At 39.2% G+C, this 8,064-nt stretch overlaps 1 non-coding gene and 1 pseudogene across 1 annotated transcript; one reads left to right on the forward strand and one right to left on the reverse strand.

The window, feature by feature from the left end:
• Positions 1–1,763: 1,763 nt before the first annotated feature.
• LOC125844449 (cytochrome f-like) lies at positions 1,764–2,786 on the forward strand (annotated as a pseudogene).
• A 2,988-nt stretch (positions 2,787–5,774) lies between these two features.
• On the reverse strand, positions 5,775–5,847 carry TRNAK-UUU (transfer RNA lysine (anticodon UUU)). The gene has a single exon. It is a non-coding gene; the product is annotated as a tRNA-Lys (tRNA).
• Between the last annotated feature and the right edge of the window lie 2,217 nt (positions 5,848–8,064).

The following is an 8,064-nucleotide window of genomic DNA, read 5'->3' on the forward strand; positions in this document are numbered from 1 at the left end:
ACTTGATTGCAAGCTTACCAAACAATAGCTACAATACCACATTCCACCAGTCATATTGATTTGATTAGGTTATTGTTCGCGAGAAATTTTGTGTATAGAAATTAATAACTGCAATCACGAAACAAATGTAAAGAAAAATGATTTTCTTAATCAAACTTGTGAGTACAACTATGTGTATCCCCTGATTCTTGTCTCTAATTTCTTTTCCTTGATTCGAAGGCTGAAGCAACGTATTTCTCGAGCGCAGGATGATGTGGACCTTCTTTACTTGATCGTCAAGAAGAGTTAGTAGCGCTTCAGATTGATCACGAGGGACAACTTCTTTTGATCACTTCACCCTTGCTAGATAACTTTGAGAAAGACGATGTAGTTTATGTCTTGATCTCCTCGTGAATCTTCCAAGATGTTATGGAATTTTCAAGATGCCTCCAAAGAGAATATGTAGCCCCTTTATTTTATATAGGCATGGATTAGGGTTTTAGGGTAGCCTCCAAGTAATCCTAATGGACCCTTGGGCTTAAAATATGTGGGTGGGCCATTTTGTAGAGGCCCAACCTAGCCCAATGTAGTTGGATTTGACTTAAGTCATGCAATCTTGACTTAAATAATTAATCCGGCTTTATTAACCCAAAATGTTGACTTGGGTCAATATGTCTTGAATTTAGAACTTAGTCCATACAAAATTTGGACTTAATCCCATAAAATTTTGCATGTCTACACTTACCAAACTAGGTAAGCTAGTCATATAGCTTGCTTAGCACAAAGTTTAGCCTGCTTGCTCCTTTAAATTACTCGTAGTGTAAGCGAGTGTGGAGGAACGAACGGAGCATCTCTCGTAGCACCGTAAGGCAACGAAGTTGCTGCATTGCATAGAGGTCACTAAGATTGCTGGTAAGAATCGTTATTGCAAGTCTATCGAAACCTACCCTACTTATTGATTATCAAAAAGCGAACCCCCCAGCTCTTCCCATTTGGGGTTACCCCTACCCTAAGATAAGACGGTTCCCGCCCTCAGGTCAGGTAATAGAGCTAACTGCATCGAAAAAAATAGCAATTCCTAGTCCGAATCTTGGACCTGGTTCACGCTTGAAAGCAACAATTCTTCTTCCAATTTCGTACAGAAAATTGTGTATATAAAGAAGAGTTCGTCCTTTTATAAAGAGATAAAGTTACTCGACCCTTCAATTCAAGATAAAGGCTTCCGTCATCGTTAGAATCCCGGGGAGGGGAAAATTACATAAAGAAAGGAGACTTATTTCAAAGTGGTAGCCCTTTAATTGCTTAGGGGAATCGACCTTCTTTAGTCAAAGATTTTTCTATTCTTTTGTTAACTGATTTATGTATCGGATGCCATTCACCCCACGGTTGGGAATTAATGATTGGCTCTATCTATAAAGATTATGGATTTGTTCATAATGATCAAATTTGATCTGGTCTTGTTTCTACCTTTCCCGTCATTCTCGATACTATTTTCTTTTGATTTTCCGTTATTTAAATCGTCTGTCTCCGTCAGTTGTAATTATTTATCATTCAATGAATGACTGATAAATGTTCCATTGATATTAATCTAATCCAATTAGAATGCTTGGTACTTTGTAGTTATTCGTAAGCAAAGTATTGAAAGTCGTATTTACTCTTTTTATTTATAATCATCGGGGAGATTCATCCTAGATTATTCCAGCAAATAGCAGAATCATGGCTAGGGAACTATACTAGTGACCTACCCAATTAATTGTCAAATTTTTGCGATCAATGATTGGACCATGCAAACTAGAAATGATTTTTCTTGGCTAAAGAAAGAGATTACTCGATCTATTTCCGTACCGCTCATGATATATATCAACACTCGAATAGCTATTGCAAGTGCATATCCCACTTTTGCACAGCAGGGTTATGAAAATCCACGAGAAGCGACTGGGCGTATTGTATGTGCCAATTATCATTTAACTAATACTCCCGTGGAGATTGAGGTTCCACAAGCGGTACTTTCGGATACTGTATTTGAGGTAGTTGTTCGAATTCCTTATGATATGCAACTGAAACAAGTTCTTGCTAATGGTAAAAAAAGGGGGGTTGAACGTGGGGGCTTGTTCTTATTTTACCCGAGGGGGTTAAATTAGCTCCTCCCGATCGTATCACTCCCGAGATGAAAGAAAAGATTGTCAATTTTTCTTTTAAGAGCTATCGCCCTAATAAAAAAAGATTCTTGTGGTAGGCCCTGTCCCTAGTAAGAAATATAGTGAAATAACCTTCCCTATTCTTTCCCCGAACCCTACTACTAAAAAGGCTGTTCACTTCGAAAAATATCCTATATACGTAGGCGGGAATAGGGGAAGGGTTCAGATTTATCCCGACGGCAGCAAGAGTAAGAATGCAGTTTATAATGCTGCAACAGCAGGTGTAGTAAGCAAAATCATACGAAAACACAAAGGGGGATATGAGATAACCATAACGGATGCGTCGGATGGGCGTCAAGTGGTTGATATTATCCCTCCATGACTAGAGCTTCTTATTTCCAGGGGTGAATCTATCAAATTTTATCAACCATTAACAAGTAATCCTAATGTAGGCTAATTTGGTCAGGTAGATGCAAAAATAGTACTTCAAGATCCATTACGTGTCCAAGGACTTTTGTTCTTCTTGGCATCTGTTATTTTGGCACAAATCTTTTTGGTTCTTAAAAAGAAAGAGTTCGAGAAGGTTCAATTGGCCGGAATGAATTTATAGATTCGCAGATTTATCGACATTAAGTTCGTAAAAAGAACCAAATTCTTGTTAGCGATTATTTATGATAAAAAAAATGAATTATGAAAACTCCTTTGTCTTATTTAGACCCTTCTGAAAAATCTACATTACATACTCTTTTTCTACAAGATGCTGGGAATCCCGTTGAGTTCTTACGCTTTCATGTTGACAACTCAATTCATTTGATTACTGCAGGGATGAACCCAATCCAGAATATGATCAATAAAAGAAAATACCTATTAAACCGATTACAAAAATACCAGTTACAGTACCTATTATCCAAAGAGGAATCCTTCCAGTAGTATTGGCCATTTACCCCACTTCCTTCCAGATTTCATCAAGTGGTCATGCTAGAGACATAAACATCCTTGGATAATTGAATTATGAGATCCTTCCAAACGAGCTAAGAGAATCTTCTTTATTCTCTTTCATTTTGTTAATTGAAGAAATAATTGGAAAATCAAAGAGCAAGTACAAAAATGAGTAATAACCCCCAGTAGAGACTGGTATGATGAAATTCAATATTTTGTTCGTTCGGGTTTGATTGTGTCGTAACTCTATAATTCGGGTGTTGTTTATCGTTGGATGAACTGCTGGTATTGATCCAAAAAAAAGATTTTTTCAAGTGATTGTGTGATAACTTTTTCTTCTTCTCAGTCATTCAAGATATTATGTGAATTAATATATTACTGAATCTAATGAGTTAAACTTAAATTAAAGTGAAAAGAAAAAGTTTTCTAGTTTTATAAGTGTTCGCTTTAAAATAGAAAATGGCTTCGATACAATTCAACAGAATCTAATAAATGATCAACATAGAAATGATTTTCGAATTTGATTAGATAAAAATTCCAGTTTCATTTTTGAATGAAGTTAGACGATACAACTCTTACTAGTTTAATAGTTTACCCAAGAGTTACTCAATGAATAGGTTGATTGGAATTGCGGGATGGATAGATGTTACAGATGATGAATCAATTTCTTTTATATGTCTGTCACTTTATCTTTGTTAGTGTTGTCTGCCTATAATGATAGATGAATCAAATTTCATTCAACTTCTTCTTTCAATTGAAATTGAGATTTTTGCCTATCCTCTTATTTTGCAAAAATGGAAACTTAGGTAAGTGCTTTCTAAACATATGTATAAAAAGAACATATTTCATTTAATTTAGCCCTTTCATGCTTACTATAACTAGTTCTTTCGGTTTTCTATTAGCGGCTTTAACTATAACCTTAGCTCTATTTATTGGTCTGAGCAAGATACGACTTATTTAAACTGAATATTCAAAATGAACAATTCAAAAAATAGAAATCTTTTCGTGGGATTACGTGTATTCTCTATTTACTTACGTTACCAATTGTTAATTCTTGGTCATTGTCATTGAGATTCATGTCAATTCGGATTAATATTTACATATAGGTATTACCTCTTTTTTTTTTTTATCCTTTCAAACAAAGAAAAATGGTTGAAGTTTTTCTATTTGGAATCGTGTTAGGCCTAATTCCTATTACTTTGGCTCAATTATTCCTAACTGCATATTTACAATACAGGCTTGGTGATCAGTTGGCCCTTTGATTAATTAACATCTTTTTTATTATTGACCTTCTCTCCTTACAGTCAAGTGGCTTTCAGCTCCTTTATTAAACCCTCCCTTTTTAATAATAAGAAGGTAAGCATCAAAGCCCAGAAAACCCAACCTATACAAAGAGCTCTTTTCAGCCCCTACTCCTAACAAGTGAAAGTTTCTGGCACCCACCATAGCTTGCTTCGGGGCCGATCTGTTGTATCGGAGCAAACAAATTCAATGATTTTCTGTATTATATTTATTTTTTTCTTTATTGTTGACTTTTTTCCACCACAAACAGATTTTCCACATGAATTGGAAAGAGTCCCCTGATCTCGACATTTAAGCACGAATCCTTTGTGCGCTTCGNGATTAATTAACATCTTTTTTATTATTGACCTTCTCTCCTTACAGTCAAGTGGCTTTCAGCTCCTTTATTAAACCCTCCCTTTTTAATAATAAGAAGGTAAGCATCAAAGCCCAGAAAACCCAACCTATACAAAGAGCTCTTTTCAGCCCCTACTCTTAACAAGTGAAAGTTTCTGGCAGCCACCATATCTTGCTTCGGGGCCGATCTCTTGTATCGGAGCAAACAAATTCAATGATTTTCTATATTATATTTAATTTTTTCTTTATTGTTGACTTTTTTTCCACCACAAACAGATTTGCCACATGGATTGGGAAGAGTCCCCTGATCTCGACATTCAAGCACGAATCCTTTGTGCGCTTCGGCAGCGGGTAGTAGCATGGGCAAAGCACTTTGTTGCGGCAAGCAACCGATTCTTATTGCATTCACCAAGATAGTCTTGCTCGCTCCTTTCCTTACAGTCAAGTGGCTTTCCTCTCCTGAACTCCGCGGCAAGTTCAGCCACCACCTCCGGGTTTGGGCTCTACTCGAGCGTAGTCAGCCAGCTTCATGACTTTGCTTAGCTTCCAGCCTTGCAAAGGGATAACCTTTCACTAGCTAGGGGCCCTCAAAGAGGGGGTCCCACAGACTTCTTCTCTGAAGGTCAAGCCGTAGTTCCTGTCCCTGGGAGAAGTGGAAGGAGTTAGAAGGATGGAGCGCCCTTTGCCCTAAGAAATAGGCAGCTTCGCCTTCAAGTCATCAATAAAATTGAGCTAATATGTGATTATGACAGTACACTGATGCATATGTCTTCTTTATTTTACGGCCTTTTGATTATGATGTATCATGAACGTGCCAATATGTGATCGGGCTAAGCGGTGGTTAGATATAGGGGTGACTTCGTCGGCTTGGATTGGAAGGAAGGGCTTCGCTATCCAATCGCTTTTTGAGGCAAGTTTGGATGAGCGTGGGCAAGTTCGGGATTCACTATCGATTTCCACTTGGAGCGGCTCACCCCTTTTCACTTAAAGGGTGAAGTCGCCGAAGCGAGTCGAAAGGCCAAAGAGTCATCTTTGAAGGCTACTATGCATCCTTATTCATAGTAGAGTGTAAGGTAGGTTTGGGTATAGAAGGACTTGAACCTGTGATCATTAGGTTAAAAGCCCAATGCTCTACCAACTGAGCTATACACCCAGAAAAGATGTAGTAGTAAATAAGGATTGGTACGGAAAAGAGGCCGACCCCCGTTCTTCTCATCATATTAAAGGAGCGTGGCTCTGTATGAGGCTCGTACTACAGAGCAAGCGGAAGAAAACGTAAGGTCGCGTGTTAGAACTCTTGCAAGAAAAGGGATGTGCTAAGGCTCAACGGCTTTTATGCTGCTGCTACGCCCTTGCTTCTTGCCCCTTATTTCAAACTCATGGAAAGCCTTGATCGATATGAGAAAGATGCGCTCAAGCGCCCAACCTATACAAGAAGCTTGGGCTCAAAAGTTGGCCTTACTCAATAAGCACCTTTCTTAGTAAGGTTGCTTGTTTCCACTCATTGAAGATTCTATCTAAAAAAGAAGGTCAACGAGGGATACTCAAATTGCTCTCACTGACACCAGGGAAGGTGAGGGCGTCTTTCTTTCCAGCCGCCATACGGTTCACCTTAAAGCCTTAAGGAGAAGGGGAGGAGCAGTTATCTATGTAATTACGGTCTTTGTTGGCCGTTGTTCCGGTCGAGCACTCTCTTTTCTTTGTCCAATTCCATCTTACCAAACAAGACTGACATCTTACAAACCCGCGAAGGGTTGTGAGGCTGGACCAGGTACGATGAATGAATCTATATTTGTGCACGGAAGTTGCTGGCCAGTGGCTGCTCAATTATTCGAGCGCAATACAGTGGTGTTGGTTCTGATTCGACAAAGGTAGAATGTCTGGTTGAAGGTCCAATACACCAGGTAGCAGTCATGTTCGTTTTGGCTCTCGGGCGAGAATGATAAATAGGCGATGCACTATCCTTGCTGCTATGTACGGTTTCCTTAACTTGACAGATTCATTCAATTGAACCCACACTTAAAGGAGGACCACAAGCTCGGGGCTCGACGAAATAGAAAGTTTCAGCATTTGTGAAAGTTTAAAAAGGAATTGAGTGAGCTCTCGCCTAAGAGAAGATTTTGATAAAGCGGAGAGGGATTTTCGAACAACAAAAAATATTTTCTCCCCAACCGAGGTGATAGACCACCTTATGGGCGATGTGATTACCAGCCAAAGGGCAAAAAGATGGGATTGAATGCAACTCTACCAATACCAATCTCATCTGGAGCAAGGAAAAACAACTCTGCCTGGTATCGATAACGATTAACATATTCTTTTTTTGAGAGAGGGGAACCCTTACTTAAGAACAGAGAGCGGTCGAGCAAAAAAACAAGGCAAGGGATAAAGGAGAAGTACCCGGCCCCATGCAAACGTGGACTCCAATGGCTTTCTTGGAAAAGAACCGAGTATTCCTCTCTTTCAATTGAGCTAATCACCTACCTTCGCTAGTTAGAGTTGTGCTCTTCTTGAGCAGCTTGCGTGCGCTGTTGGCGGAGCTACTTCTTCTTACTGGATGCCCGGTGCCCACCAAAGCACAGAATCTACTCACCCACTACTTGACTAGTCTACGGGTTGGTGAGACTATTCCACTATAGATTGATGGACTTACTAATTTGCTGATTGATTCAAGGAGTTAAGACTGGCAGTTCAGTGATCGAGCGAAGTCTTGGTTCCTCCCTCACTGTACCGAGGGAAGCCTTTCCCACTTCATCTCTTATATATATATTATATCATTATATAATGTAGATGATTATTGATTGAAGATTTCCTTTCTACAATAAGCCTACAAGATGAATTGGACGTCAGCCCGAAGAGCGCTTCCCTGGCGTTGGCGGAGAGATTGAAAGAACGGAACTCCAGTGCATTGATTGAGCTAGCTAGAAGCAGGAACTCCTATTTAATTAAGGCCACCTGTAAACAAAGAAAACAAGAGCTTCGTGGTTGTACCGATACCAGTTGACAGCAATTGGCCAGTTTCCTACAATTGACCGATTGATCCATAAGAGCGGTAAATTATAATATTTACAAGGACGGGAAGCTGTATCAAACAAGAAGAGTTGGAAGCGAACCACCCTTTGAAAAGTTTCTATCTGACAGGAGGAAGTACTCAACTAGTGAATGAAAGGAAAGGTGACGCCCAGGCGAAGTCAATTTATTCAAGAGTCCTCTTTAATTCAGGTAACTAATTAAGCGCATCTATCTACCAGCAAACATATGTTAGAATGGTAATCTATGCTAGAAGTGCCCCTTACCTTAAATCTTAAGTAGCTCACTGAAGGAAGCGTGAAAGTAAGCAAGCAAAGTATTAACCCGAAATCAATAGCCCGCA

The sequence above is a fragment of the Solanum stenotomum genome, chromosome 1 (genome assembly GCF_019186545.1).
Source record: "Solanum stenotomum isolate F172 chromosome 1, ASM1918654v1, whole genome shotgun sequence".
Classification (NCBI taxonomy): domain Eukaryota; kingdom Viridiplantae; phylum Streptophyta; class Magnoliopsida; order Solanales; family Solanaceae; genus Solanum; species Solanum stenotomum.